The sequence below is a fragment of the Trachurus japonicus genome, chromosome 13 (genome assembly GCF_045865225.1).
Source record: "Trachurus japonicus isolate A0001 chromosome 13, Traja_1.0".
Taxonomy (NCBI): domain Eukaryota; kingdom Metazoa; phylum Chordata; class Actinopteri; order Carangiformes; family Carangidae; genus Trachurus; species Trachurus japonicus.
The window spans coordinates 10884510-10894398 of record NC_140919.1 but is presented as its reverse complement, the minus strand read 5'-3'; the positions used below and the strand labels follow the sequence as shown (position 1 = coordinate 10894398).

Genomic DNA, 9889 nt, shown 5'->3' with positions numbered 1-9889 from the left:
ATGTGATGTTGTCACATGTCTGTGCACCCACAAACGGGCGCTGTGGCTTAGTTGGTCAAAGTGCCTGTTTCGTAAACAGGAGATCCTGGGTTCAAATCCCAGCGGTGCCTTCTTGTTGGTAAACCCCATTCATTGGGAAGTGTATAAAACCCACTAAAATTACATTGGTGTTCATTTAAGTCCACTGATGGTAATTTTAGTGCCCTAGACTTAAGAAGAATGTGATTTTGTCACATGTCTGTATGCCCACAAACTGGCGCTGTGGCTTAGTTGGTCAAAGTGCCTGTCTAGTAAACAGGAGATCCTGGGTTCAAATCCCAGCAGTGCCTGCTTGTTGGTGAACCAGCTTTATTTGGAAGTGTATGAAACACACTAACATGACATTGGTGTTCATTTAAGTCCACTGATGGTAATTTTAGTGCCCTAGACTTAAGAAGAATGTGATTTTGTCACTTGTCCAAATGGCCAAAAAGGGGCGCTGTGGCTTAGTTGGTCAAAGTGCCTGTCTAGTAAACAGGAGATCCTGGGTTCAAATCCCAGCAGTGCCTTCTTGTTGGTGAACCCTCTTTATCTGGTAGTGTATGAAACTCACTAACATGACATTGGAATTGATTTAAGTCCTCTGATGGTCTTTTTATGGCATGTAAGTTCCTAAGTTTTTAGATAACGGTGATTTTTTCACCTGTCGTTTGCCCAAATAGAGGGGCTGTGGCTTAGCTGGTCAAAGCACCTGTCTTGTAAACAGGAGATCCTGGGTTCAAATCCCAGCAGTGCCTGCTTGTCAGTGAACCTCCTTGATTGGGAAGTGTATAAAACTCACCAAAATGACACTGGAGTTCATTTAAGACCACTGATGCTAATTTTGGTGCCCTAGACTTAAGAGGAATGTGATTTTGTCACATGTCTGTATGCCCACAAACTGGCGCTGTGGCTTAGTTAGTCAAAGCACCTGTTTCGTAAACAGGAGATCCTGGGTTCAAATCCCAGCAGTGCCTGCTTGTCAGTGAACCTCCTTGATTGGGAAGTGTATAAAACCCACTAAAAGTACATTGGTGTTCATTTAAGTCCACTGATGGTAATTTTAGTGCCCTAGACTTAAGAAGAATGTGATTTTGTCACTTGTCCAAATGGCCAAAAAGGGGCGCTGTGGCTTAGTTGGTCAAAGTGTAAGTAAGTTCCAAAGTCCTTAGATAACTGTGATTTTTTCACCTGTCTTACTCCTAAATAGGGGCGCTGTGGCTTAGCTGGTCAAAGCACCTGTCTTGTAAACAGGAGATCCTGGGTTCAAATCCCAGCAGTGCCTGCTTGTCAGTGAACCTCCTTGATTGGGAAGTGTATAAAACCCACTAAAATTACATTGGTGTTCATTTAAGTCCACTGATGGTAATTTTAGTGCCCTAGACTTAAGAAGAATGTGATTTTGTCACTTGTCCAAATGCCCAAAAAGGGGCGCTGTGGCTTAGTTGGTCAAAGTGCCTGTCTAGTAAACAGGAGATCCTGGGTTCAAATCCCAGCAGTGCCTTCTTGTTGGTGAACCCTCTTTATTTGGTAGTGTATGAAACTCAATAACATGACATTGGAATTGATTTAAGTCCTGTGATGGTCTTTTTATGGCATGTAAGTTCCTAAGTCCTTAGATAAGTGTGATTTTTTTCACCTGTCGGAGGCCCAAATAGAGGCCCTGTGGCTTAGCTGGTTAAAGCACCTGTCTTGTAAACAGGAGATCCTGGGTTCAAATCCCAGCAGTGCCTGCTTGTCAGTGAACCTCCTTGATTGGGAAGTGTATAAAACTCCCCAAAATGACACTGGAGTTCATTTAAGACCACTGATGCTAATTTTGGTGCCCTAGACTTAAGAGGAATGTGATTTTGTCACATGTCTGTATGCCCACAAACTGGCGCTGTGGCTTAGTTGGTCAAAGTGCCTGTCTAGTAAACAGGAGATCCTGGGTTCAAATCCCAGCAGTGCCTGCTTGTCAGTGAACCTCCTTGATTGGGAAGTGTATCAAACCCACTAAAAGTACATTGGTGTTCATTTAAGTCCACTGATGGTAATTTTAGTGCCCTAGACTTAAGAAGAATGTGATTTTGTCACTTGTCCAAATGCCCGAATAGGGGCGCTGTGGCTGAGCTGGTCAAAGCACCTGTTTTGTAAACAGGAGATCCTGGGTTCAAATCCCAGCAGTACCTGCTTGTCAGTGAACCTCCTTGTTTGGGAAGTGTTTAAAACTCACCAAAATTACACTGGGGTTAATTTAAAACCACTGATGGTAATTTTAGTGCCCCAGAGTTAAGAGGAATGTTATTTTGTCACTTGTCCAAATGTCCAAAAAGTGGCGCTGTGGTTTAGTTGGTCAAAGTGCCTGTCTAGTAAACAGGAGATCCTGGGTTCAAATCCCAGCAGTGCCTTCTTGTTGGTGAACCCTCTTTATTTGGTAATGTATGAAACTCACTAACATGACATTGGAATTGATTTAAGTCCTGTGATGTTCTTTTTATGCCATGTAAGTTCCTAAGTCCTTAGATAACTGTGATTTTTTCACCTGTCGTAGGCCCAAATAGAGGTGCTGTGGCTTAGCTGGTCAAAGCACCTGTCGTGTAAACAGGAGATCCTGGGTTCAAATCCCAGCCGTGCCTGCTTGTCAGTGAGTCTCCTTGATTGGGAAATGTATAAAACGCACTAAAATTACATTGGAGTTCATTTAAGTCCACTGATGGTAATTGTAGTGCCCTAGACTTAAGAAGTATGTGATGTTGTCACATGTCTGTGCACCCACAAACAGGAGTTGTGGCTTAGTTGGTGAAAGCACCTGTCTAGTAAACAGGAGATCCTGGGTTCAAATCCCAGCAGTGCCTGCTTGTTGGTAAACCCCCTTAATTTGGAAGTGTATGAAACTCAATAACATGACATTGGAGTTCATTTAAGTCCACTAATGGTAATTTTAGTGCCCTAGACTTAAGAGGAATGTGATTTTGTCACTTGTCCAAATACCCGAAAAGGGGCGCTGTGGCTTAGTTGGTCAAAGTGTAAGTAAGTTCCAAAGTCCTTAGATAACTGTGATTTTTTCACCTGTCTTATTCCCAAACAGGGGCGCTGTGGCTTAGCTGGTCAAAGCACCTGTCTTGTAAACAGGAGATCCTGGGTTCAAATCCCAGCAGTGCCTTCTTGTTGCTAAACCCCCTTCATTTGGAAGTGTATAAAACGCACTAAAATTACATTGGAGTTCATTTAAGTCCACTGATGGTAATTTTAGTGCCCTAGACTTAAGAGGAATGTGATTTTGTCACATGTCTATACACCCACAAACTGGCGCTGTGGCTTAGCTGGTCAAAGTGCCTGTTTCGTAAACAGGAGATCCTGGGTTCAAATCCCAGCAGTGCCTTCTTGTTGGTAAACCCCATTCATTTGGAAGTGTATAAAACCCACTAAAATTACATTGGAGTTCATTTAAGTCCACGGATGGTAATTTTAGTGCCCTAGACTTAAGAAGTATGTGATGTTGTCACATGTCTGTACGCCCACAAACAGGTGCTGAGGCTTAGTTGGTCAAAGTGCCTGTCTAGTAAACAGGAGATCCTGGGTTCAAATCCCAGCAGTGCCTTCTTTTTGGTGAACCCTCTTTATTTGGTAGTGTATGAAACTCACTAACATGACATTGGAATTGATTTAAGTCCTGTGATGGTCATTTTATGGCATGTAAGTTCCTAAGTCCTTAGATAACTGTGATTTTTTCACCTGTCCTATGCCCAAATAGAGGCGCTGTGGCTTAGCTGGTCAAAGCACCTGTCTTGTAAACAGGAGTGCCTGGGTTCAAATCCCAGCAGTGCCTGCTTGTCAGTGAACCTCCTTGATTGGGAAGTGTATAAAACTCACCAAAATGACATTGGACTTCACTGAAGTCCACTGATGGTAATTTTAGTGCCCTAGACTTAAGAAGTATGTGATGTTGTCACATGTCTGTTCGCCCACAAACAGGCGCTGAGGCTTAGTTGGTCAAAGTGCCTGTCTAGTAAACAGGAGATCCTCGATTCAAATCCCAGCAGTGCCTGCTTGTCAGTGAACCTCCTTGATTGGGAAGTGTATAAAACCCACTAAAATTACATTGGTGTTCATTTAAGTCCACTGATGGCAATTTTAGTGCCCTAGACTTAAGAAGAATGTGATTTTGTCACTTGTCCAAATGCCCAAAAAGGGGCACTGTGGCTTAGTTGGTCAAAGTGCCTGTCTAGTAAACAGGAGATCCTGGGTTCAAATCCCAGCAGTGCCTTCTTGTTGGTGAACCCTCTTTATTTGGTAGTGTATGAAACTCAATAACATGACATTGGAGTTCATTTAAGTCCACTAATGGTAATTTTAGTGCCCTAGACTTAAGAGGAATGTGATTTTGTCACTTGTCCAAATGCCCAAATAGGGGCGCTGTGGCTGAGCTGGTCAAAGCACCTGTCTTGTAAACAGGAGATCCTGGGTTCAAATCCCAGCAGTACCTGCTTGTCAGTGAACCTCCTTAATTGAGAAGTGTTTAAAACTCACCAAAATTACACTGGGGTTAATTTAAAACCACTGATGGTAATTTTAGTGCCCCAGATTTAAGAGGAATGTTATTTTGTCACTTGTCCAAATGTCCAAAAAGTGGCGCTGTGGTTTAGTTGGTCAAAGTGCCTGTCTAGTAAACAGGAGATCCTGTGTTATTATCCCAGCAGTGCCTACTTGTTGGTGAACCCTCTTTATTTGGTAATGTATGAAACTCACTAACATGACATTGGAATTGATTTAAGTCCTGTGATGTTCTTTTTATGCCATGTAAGTTCCTAAGTCCTTAGATAACTGTGATTTTTTCACCTGTCGTAGGCCCAAATAGAGGTGCTGTGGCTTAGCTGGTCAAAGCACCTGTCGTGTAAACAGGAGATCCTGGGTTCAAATCCCAGCCGTGCCTGCTTGTCAGTGAGTCTCCTTGATTGGGAAATGTATAAAACGCACTAAAATTACATTGGAGTTCATTTAAGTCCACTGATGGTAATTGTAGTGCCCTAGACTTAAGAAGTATGTGATGTTGTCACATGTCTGTGCACCCACAAACTGGCGCTGTGGCTTAGCTGGTCAAAGTGCCTGTTTCGTAAACAGGAGATCCTGGGTTCAAATCCCAGCAGTGCCTTCTTGTTGGTAAACCCCATTCATTTGGAAGTGTATAAAACCCACTAAAATTACATTGGAGTTCATTTAAGTCCACTGATGGTAATTTTAGTGCCCTAGACTTAAGAAGTATGTGATGTTGTCACATGTCTGTACGCCCACAAACAGGTGCTGAGGCTTAGTTGGTCAAAGTGCCTGTCTAGTAAACAGGAGATCCTGGGTTCAAATCCCAGCAGTGCCTTCTTGTTGGTGAACCCTCTTTATTTGGTAGTGTATGAAACTCACTAACATGACAGTGGAATTGATTTAAGTCCTGTGATGGTCATTTTATGGCATGTAAGTTCCTAAGTCCTTAGATAACTGTGATTTTTTCACCTGTCGTATGCCCAAATACAGGCGCTGTGGCTTAGCTGTTCAAAGAACCTGTCTTGTAAACAGGAGTGCCTGGGTTCAAATCCCAGCAGTGCCTGCTTGTCAGTGAACCTCCTTGATTGGGAAGTGTATAAAACTCACCAAAATGACATTGGACTTCACTGAAGTCCACTGATGGTAATTTTAGTGCCCTAGACTTAAGAAGTATGTGATGTTGTCACATGTCTGTGCACCCACAAACTGACGCTGTGGCTTAGCTGGTCAAAGTGCCTGTTTCGTAAACAGGAGATCCTGGGTTCAAATCCCAGCAGTGCCTTCTTGTTGGTAAACCCCATTCATTTGGAAGTGTATAAAACCCACTAAAATTACATTGGAGTTCATTTAAGTCCACTGATGGTAATTTTAGTGCCCTAGACTTAAGAAGTATGTGATGTTGTCACATGTCTGTACGCCCACAAACAGGCGCTGAGGCTTAGTTGGTCAAAGTGCCTGTCTAGTAAACAAGAGATCCTCGATTCAAATCCCAGCAGTGCCTTCTTGTTGGTGAACCCCCTATATTTGGTAGTGTATGAAACTCACTAACATGACATTGGAGTTCATTTAAGTCCACTGATGGTAATTTTGGTGCCCTAGACTTAAGATGAATGGGATTTTGTCACTTGTCCAAATGTCCAAAAAGGGGTGCTGTGGCTTAGTTGGTCAACGTGCCTGTCTAGTAAACAGGAGATCCTGGGTTCAAATCCCAGCAGTGTCTTCTTGTTGGTGAACCCTCTTTATCTGGTAGTGTATGAAACTCACTAACATGACATTGGAATTGATTTAAGTCCTCTGATGGTCTTTTTATGGCATGTAAGTTCCTAAGTTTTAAGATAACGGTGATTTTTTCACCTGTCGTTTGCCCAAATAGAGGGGCTGTGGCTTAGCTGGTCAAAGCACCTGTCTTGTAAACAGGAGATCCTGGGTTCAAATCCCAGCAGTGCCTGCTTGTCAGTGAACCTCCTTGATTGGGAAGTGTATAAAACTCACCAAAATGACACTGGAGTTCATTTAAGACCACTGATGCTAATTTTGGTGCCCTAGACTTAAGAGGAATGTGATTTTGTCACATGTCTGTATGCCCACAAACGTGCGCTGTGGCTTAGTTAGTCAAAGCACCTGTTTCGTAAACAGGAGATCCTGGGTTCAAATCCCAGCAGTGCCTGCTTGTCAGTGAACCTCCTTGATTGGGAAGTGTATAAAACCCACTAAAAGTACATTGGTGTTCATTTAAGTCCACTGATGGTAATTTTAGTGCCCTAGACTTAAGAAGAATGTGATTTTGTCACTTGTCCAAATACCCGAAAAGGGGCGCTGTGGCTTAGTTGGTCAAAGTGTAAGTAAGTTCCAAAGTCCTTAGATAACTGTGATTTTTTCACCTGTCTTACTCCTAAATAGGGGCGCTGTGGCTTAGCTGGTCAAAGCACCTGTCTTGTAAACAGGAGATCCTGGGTTCAAATCCCAGCAGTGCCTGCTTGTCAGTGAACCTCCTTGATTGGGAAGTGTATAAAACCCACTAAAATTACATTGGTGTTCATTTAAGTCCACTGATGGTAATTTTAGTGCCCTAGACTTAAGAAGAATGTGATTTTGTCACTTGTCCAAATACCCAAAAAGGGGCGCTGTGGCTTAGTTGGTCAAAGTGCCTGTCTAGTAAACAGGAGATCCTGGGTTCAAATCCCAGCAGTGCCTTCTTGTTGGTGAACCCTCTTTATTTGGTAGTGTATGAAACTCAATAACATGACATTGGAATTGACTTAAGTCCTGTGATGGTCTTTTTATGGCATGTAAGTTCCTGTCCTTAGATAACTGTGATTTTTTTCACCTGTCGTAGGCCCAAATAGAGGTGCTGTGGCTTAGCTGGTTAAAGCACCTGTCTTGTAAACAGGAGATCCTGGGTTCAAATCCCAGCAGTGCCTGCTTGTCAGTGAACCTCCTTGATTGGGAAGTGTATAACACTCCCCAAAATGACACTGGAGTTCATTTAAGTCCACTGATGGTAATTTTAGTGCCCTAGACTTAAGAAGAATGTGATTTTGTCACATGTCTGTATGCCCACAAACTGGCGCTGTGGCTTAGTTGGTCAAAGTGCCTGTCTAGTGAACAGGAGATCCTGGGTTCAAATCCCAGCAGTGCCTGCTTGTCAGTGAACCTCCTTGATTGGGAAGTGTATAAAACCCACTAAAAGAACATTGGTGTTCATTTAAGTCCACTGATGGTAATTTTAGTGCCCTAGACTTAAGAAGAATGTGATTTTGTCACTTGTCCAAATGGCCAAAAAGGGGCGCTGTGGCTTAGTTGGTCAAAGTGCCTGTCTAGTAAACAGGAGATCCTGGGTTCAAATCCCAGCAGTGCCTGCTTGTCAGTGAACCTCCTTGATTGGGAAGTGTATAAAACTCACCAAAATGACATTGGACTTCACTGAAGTCCACTGATGGTAATTTTAGTGCCCTAGACTTAAGAAGTATGTGATGTTGTCACATGTCTGTGCACCCACAAACTGGCGCTGTGGCTTAGCTGGTCAAAGTGCCTGTCTCGTAAACAGGAGATCCTCGGTTCAAATCCCAGCAGTGCCTGCTTGTTGGTAAACCCCATTCATTTGGAAGTGTGTAAAACACACTAAAATTACATTGGAGTTCATTTAAGTTCACTGATGGTAATTTTAGTGCCCTAGACTTAAGAAGTATGTGATGTTGTCACATGTCTGTGCACTCACAAACAGGAGTTGTGGCTTAGTTGGTGAAAGCACCTGTCTAGTAAACAGGAGATCCTGGGTTCAAATCCCAGCAGTGCCTTCTTGTTGGTGAACCCTCTTTATTTGGTAGTGTATGAAACTCAATAACATGACATTGGAATTGATTTAAGTCCTGTGATGGTCTTTTTATGGCATGTAAGTTCCTAAGTCCTTAGATAAGTGTGATTTTTTTCACCTGTCGTAGGCCCAAATAGAGGCCCTGTGGCTTAGCTGGTTAAAGCAACTGTCTTGTAAAAAGGAGATCCTGGGTTCAAATCCCAGCAGTGCCTGCTTGTTGGTAAACCCCATTCATTTGGAAGTGTGTAAAACCCACTAAAATTGAATTGGCGTTCATTTAAATCCACTGATGGTAATTGCAGTGCCCTAGACTTAAGAAGTATGTGATGTTGTCACATGTCTGTGCACCAACAAACAGGAGTTGTGGCTTAGTTGGTGAAAGCACCTGTCTAGTAAACAGGAGATCCTGGGTTTAAATCCCAGCAGTGCCTGCTTGTCAGTGAACCTCCTTGATTGGGAAGTGTATAAAACCCACTAAAATTACATTGGTGTTCATTTAAGGCCACTAATGGTAATTTTAGTGCCCTAGACTTAAGAAGAATGTGATTTTGTCACTTGTCCAAATGCCTAAAAAGGGGCGCTGTGGCTTAGTTGGTCAAAGTGCCTGTCTAGTAAACAGGAGATCCTGGGTTCAAATCCCAGCAGTGACTACTTGTTGGTGAACCCTCTTTATTTGGTAGTGTATGAAATCCAACAACATGACATTGGTGTTCATTTAAGTCCACTAATGGTAATTTTAGTGCCCCAGACGTAAGAGGAATGTGATTTTGTCACTTGTCCAAATGCCCAAAAATGGGCGCTGTGGCTTAGTTGGTCAAAGTGCCTGTCTAGTAAACAGGAGATCCTGGGTTCAAATCCCAGCAGTGCCTGCTTGTCAGTGAACCTCCTTGATTGGGAAGTGTATAAAACCCACTAAAATTACATTGGTGTTCATTTAAGTTCACTGATGGTAATTTTAGTGCCCTAGACTTAAGAAGAATGTGATTTTGTCACTTGTCCAAATGCCCAAAAAGGGGCGCTGTGGCTTAGTTGGTCAAAGTGCCTGTCTAGTAAACAGGAGATTCTGGGTTCAAATCCCAGCAGTTCCTTCTTGTTGGTGAACCCTCTTTATTTGGTAGTGTATGAAACTCAATAACATGACATTGGTGTTCATTTAAGTCCACCAATGGTAATTTTAGTGCCCTAGACTTAAGAGGAATGTGATTTTGTCACATGTCCAAATGGCCAAAAAGGGGCGCTGTGGCTTAGTTGGTCAAAGTGCCTGTCTAGTAAACAGGAGATCCTGCGTTCAAATCCCAGCAGTGCCTTATTGTTGGTGAACCCTCTTTATCTGGTAGTGTATGAAACTCACTAACATGACATTGGAATTGATTTAAGTCCTGTGATGGTCTTTTTATGGCATGTAAGTTCCTAAGTCCTTAGATAACTGTGATTTTTTCCCCTGTCGTAGGCCTAAATAGAGGCGCTGTGGCTTAGCTGGTCAAAGCACCTGTCTTGTAAACAGGAGATCCTGGGTTCAAATCCCAGCAGTGCCTGCTT

The 9889-nt window shown here is 42.9% G+C and overlaps 41 non-coding genes across 41 annotated transcripts; all 41 read left to right on the top strand.

Annotated features, from left to right (window-relative positions):
- The first annotated feature begins 36 nt into the window (after positions 1 to 36).
- trnat-cgu (transfer RNA threonine (anticodon CGU)) lies at positions 37 to 110 on the top strand. Its single transcript has one exon. It is a non-coding gene; the product is annotated as a tRNA-Thr (tRNA).
- Positions 111 to 255: 145 nt separating this feature from the next.
- On the top strand, positions 256 to 329 carry trnat-agu (transfer RNA threonine (anticodon AGU)). The gene has a single exon. It is a non-coding gene; the product is annotated as a tRNA-Thr (tRNA).
- Positions 330 to 474: 145 nt separating this feature from the next.
- trnat-agu (transfer RNA threonine (anticodon AGU)) lies at positions 475 to 548 on the top strand. Its single transcript has one exon. It is a non-coding gene; the product is annotated as a tRNA-Thr (tRNA).
- Positions 549 to 702: 154 nt separating this feature from the next.
- On the top strand, positions 703 to 776 carry trnat-ugu (transfer RNA threonine (anticodon UGU)). The gene has a single exon. It is a non-coding gene; the product is annotated as a tRNA-Thr (tRNA).
- A 145-nt stretch (positions 777 to 921) lies between these two features.
- trnat-cgu (transfer RNA threonine (anticodon CGU)) lies at positions 922 to 995 on the top strand. Its single transcript has one exon. It is a non-coding gene; the product is annotated as a tRNA-Thr (tRNA).
- A 234-nt stretch (positions 996 to 1229) lies between these two features.
- On the top strand, positions 1230 to 1303 carry trnat-ugu (transfer RNA threonine (anticodon UGU)). Its single transcript has one exon. It is a non-coding gene; the product is annotated as a tRNA-Thr (tRNA).
- Positions 1304 to 1448: 145 nt separating this feature from the next.
- On the top strand, positions 1449 to 1522 carry trnat-agu (transfer RNA threonine (anticodon AGU)). The gene has a single exon. It is a non-coding gene; the product is annotated as a tRNA-Thr (tRNA).
- Positions 1523 to 1677: 155 nt separating this feature from the next.
- On the top strand, positions 1678 to 1751 carry trnat-ugu (transfer RNA threonine (anticodon UGU)). The gene has a single exon. It is a non-coding gene; the product is annotated as a tRNA-Thr (tRNA).
- Positions 1752 to 1896: 145 nt separating this feature from the next.
- Positions 1897 to 1970, top strand: trnat-agu (transfer RNA threonine (anticodon AGU)). Its single transcript has one exon. It is a non-coding gene; the product is annotated as a tRNA-Thr (tRNA).
- Positions 1971 to 2115: 145 nt separating this feature from the next.
- Positions 2116 to 2189, top strand: trnat-ugu (transfer RNA threonine (anticodon UGU)). Its single transcript has one exon. It is a non-coding gene; the product is annotated as a tRNA-Thr (tRNA).
- Positions 2190 to 2334: 145 nt separating this feature from the next.
- On the top strand, positions 2335 to 2408 carry trnat-agu (transfer RNA threonine (anticodon AGU)). The gene has a single exon. It is a non-coding gene; the product is annotated as a tRNA-Thr (tRNA).
- Positions 2409 to 2562: 154 nt separating this feature from the next.
- Positions 2563 to 2636, top strand: trnat-ugu (transfer RNA threonine (anticodon UGU)). The gene has a single exon. It is a non-coding gene; the product is annotated as a tRNA-Thr (tRNA).
- Positions 2637 to 2781: 145 nt separating this feature from the next.
- Positions 2782 to 2855, top strand: trnat-agu (transfer RNA threonine (anticodon AGU)). Its single transcript has one exon. It is a non-coding gene; the product is annotated as a tRNA-Thr (tRNA).
- A 234-nt stretch (positions 2856 to 3089) lies between these two features.
- trnat-ugu (transfer RNA threonine (anticodon UGU)) lies at positions 3090 to 3163 on the top strand. The gene has a single exon. It is a non-coding gene; the product is annotated as a tRNA-Thr (tRNA).
- A 145-nt stretch (positions 3164 to 3308) lies between these two features.
- trnat-cgu (transfer RNA threonine (anticodon CGU)) lies at positions 3309 to 3382 on the top strand. Its single transcript has one exon. It is a non-coding gene; the product is annotated as a tRNA-Thr (tRNA).
- A 145-nt stretch (positions 3383 to 3527) lies between these two features.
- trnat-agu (transfer RNA threonine (anticodon AGU)) lies at positions 3528 to 3601 on the top strand. The gene has a single exon. It is a non-coding gene; the product is annotated as a tRNA-Thr (tRNA).
- Positions 3602 to 3755: 154 nt separating this feature from the next.
- On the top strand, positions 3756 to 3829 carry trnat-ugu (transfer RNA threonine (anticodon UGU)). The gene has a single exon. It is a non-coding gene; the product is annotated as a tRNA-Thr (tRNA).
- Positions 3830 to 4193: 364 nt separating this feature from the next.
- trnat-agu (transfer RNA threonine (anticodon AGU)) lies at positions 4194 to 4267 on the top strand. The gene has a single exon. It is a non-coding gene; the product is annotated as a tRNA-Thr (tRNA).
- A 145-nt stretch (positions 4268 to 4412) lies between these two features.
- On the top strand, positions 4413 to 4486 carry trnat-ugu (transfer RNA threonine (anticodon UGU)). Its single transcript has one exon. It is a non-coding gene; the product is annotated as a tRNA-Thr (tRNA).
- A 373-nt stretch (positions 4487 to 4859) lies between these two features.
- On the top strand, positions 4860 to 4933 carry trnat-ugu (transfer RNA threonine (anticodon UGU)). The gene has a single exon. It is a non-coding gene; the product is annotated as a tRNA-Thr (tRNA).
- Positions 4934 to 5078: 145 nt separating this feature from the next.
- Positions 5079 to 5152, top strand: trnat-cgu (transfer RNA threonine (anticodon CGU)). Its single transcript has one exon. It is a non-coding gene; the product is annotated as a tRNA-Thr (tRNA).
- Positions 5153 to 5297: 145 nt separating this feature from the next.
- trnat-agu (transfer RNA threonine (anticodon AGU)) lies at positions 5298 to 5371 on the top strand. The gene has a single exon. It is a non-coding gene; the product is annotated as a tRNA-Thr (tRNA).
- Positions 5372 to 5525: 154 nt separating this feature from the next.
- trnat-ugu (transfer RNA threonine (anticodon UGU)) lies at positions 5526 to 5599 on the top strand. Its single transcript has one exon. It is a non-coding gene; the product is annotated as a tRNA-Thr (tRNA).
- Positions 5600 to 5744: 145 nt separating this feature from the next.
- Positions 5745 to 5818, top strand: trnat-cgu (transfer RNA threonine (anticodon CGU)). Its single transcript has one exon. It is a non-coding gene; the product is annotated as a tRNA-Thr (tRNA).
- Positions 5819 to 6182: 364 nt separating this feature from the next.
- trnat-agu (transfer RNA threonine (anticodon AGU)) lies at positions 6183 to 6256 on the top strand. The gene has a single exon. It is a non-coding gene; the product is annotated as a tRNA-Thr (tRNA).
- Positions 6257 to 6410: 154 nt separating this feature from the next.
- trnat-ugu (transfer RNA threonine (anticodon UGU)) lies at positions 6411 to 6484 on the top strand. Its single transcript has one exon. It is a non-coding gene; the product is annotated as a tRNA-Thr (tRNA).
- Positions 6485 to 6629: 145 nt separating this feature from the next.
- trnat-cgu (transfer RNA threonine (anticodon CGU)) lies at positions 6630 to 6703 on the top strand. Its single transcript has one exon. It is a non-coding gene; the product is annotated as a tRNA-Thr (tRNA).
- A 234-nt stretch (positions 6704 to 6937) lies between these two features.
- Positions 6938 to 7011, top strand: trnat-ugu (transfer RNA threonine (anticodon UGU)). The gene has a single exon. It is a non-coding gene; the product is annotated as a tRNA-Thr (tRNA).
- A 145-nt stretch (positions 7012 to 7156) lies between these two features.
- On the top strand, positions 7157 to 7230 carry trnat-agu (transfer RNA threonine (anticodon AGU)). Its single transcript has one exon. It is a non-coding gene; the product is annotated as a tRNA-Thr (tRNA).
- Positions 7231 to 7383: 153 nt separating this feature from the next.
- Positions 7384 to 7457, top strand: trnat-ugu (transfer RNA threonine (anticodon UGU)). The gene has a single exon. It is a non-coding gene; the product is annotated as a tRNA-Thr (tRNA).
- A 145-nt stretch (positions 7458 to 7602) lies between these two features.
- On the top strand, positions 7603 to 7676 carry trnat-agu (transfer RNA threonine (anticodon AGU)). Its single transcript has one exon. It is a non-coding gene; the product is annotated as a tRNA-Thr (tRNA).
- A 145-nt stretch (positions 7677 to 7821) lies between these two features.
- On the top strand, positions 7822 to 7895 carry trnat-agu (transfer RNA threonine (anticodon AGU)). Its single transcript has one exon. It is a non-coding gene; the product is annotated as a tRNA-Thr (tRNA).
- Positions 7896 to 8040: 145 nt separating this feature from the next.
- Positions 8041 to 8114, top strand: trnat-cgu (transfer RNA threonine (anticodon CGU)). The gene has a single exon. It is a non-coding gene; the product is annotated as a tRNA-Thr (tRNA).
- Positions 8115 to 8259: 145 nt separating this feature from the next.
- trnat-agu (transfer RNA threonine (anticodon AGU)) lies at positions 8260 to 8333 on the top strand. The gene has a single exon. It is a non-coding gene; the product is annotated as a tRNA-Thr (tRNA).
- A 155-nt stretch (positions 8334 to 8488) lies between these two features.
- Positions 8489 to 8562, top strand: trnat-ugu (transfer RNA threonine (anticodon UGU)). Its single transcript has one exon. It is a non-coding gene; the product is annotated as a tRNA-Thr (tRNA).
- A 145-nt stretch (positions 8563 to 8707) lies between these two features.
- Positions 8708 to 8781, top strand: trnat-agu (transfer RNA threonine (anticodon AGU)). Its single transcript has one exon. It is a non-coding gene; the product is annotated as a tRNA-Thr (tRNA).
- A 145-nt stretch (positions 8782 to 8926) lies between these two features.
- On the top strand, positions 8927 to 9000 carry trnat-agu (transfer RNA threonine (anticodon AGU)). The gene has a single exon. It is a non-coding gene; the product is annotated as a tRNA-Thr (tRNA).
- A 145-nt stretch (positions 9001 to 9145) lies between these two features.
- On the top strand, positions 9146 to 9219 carry trnat-agu (transfer RNA threonine (anticodon AGU)). The gene has a single exon. It is a non-coding gene; the product is annotated as a tRNA-Thr (tRNA).
- Positions 9220 to 9364: 145 nt separating this feature from the next.
- Positions 9365 to 9438, top strand: trnat-agu (transfer RNA threonine (anticodon AGU)). The gene has a single exon. It is a non-coding gene; the product is annotated as a tRNA-Thr (tRNA).
- A 145-nt stretch (positions 9439 to 9583) lies between these two features.
- trnat-agu (transfer RNA threonine (anticodon AGU)) lies at positions 9584 to 9657 on the top strand. The gene has a single exon. It is a non-coding gene; the product is annotated as a tRNA-Thr (tRNA).
- Positions 9658 to 9811: 154 nt separating this feature from the next.
- trnat-ugu (transfer RNA threonine (anticodon UGU)) lies at positions 9812 to 9885 on the top strand. Its single transcript has one exon. It is a non-coding gene; the product is annotated as a tRNA-Thr (tRNA).
- Positions 9886 to 9889: the final 4 nt, after the last annotated feature.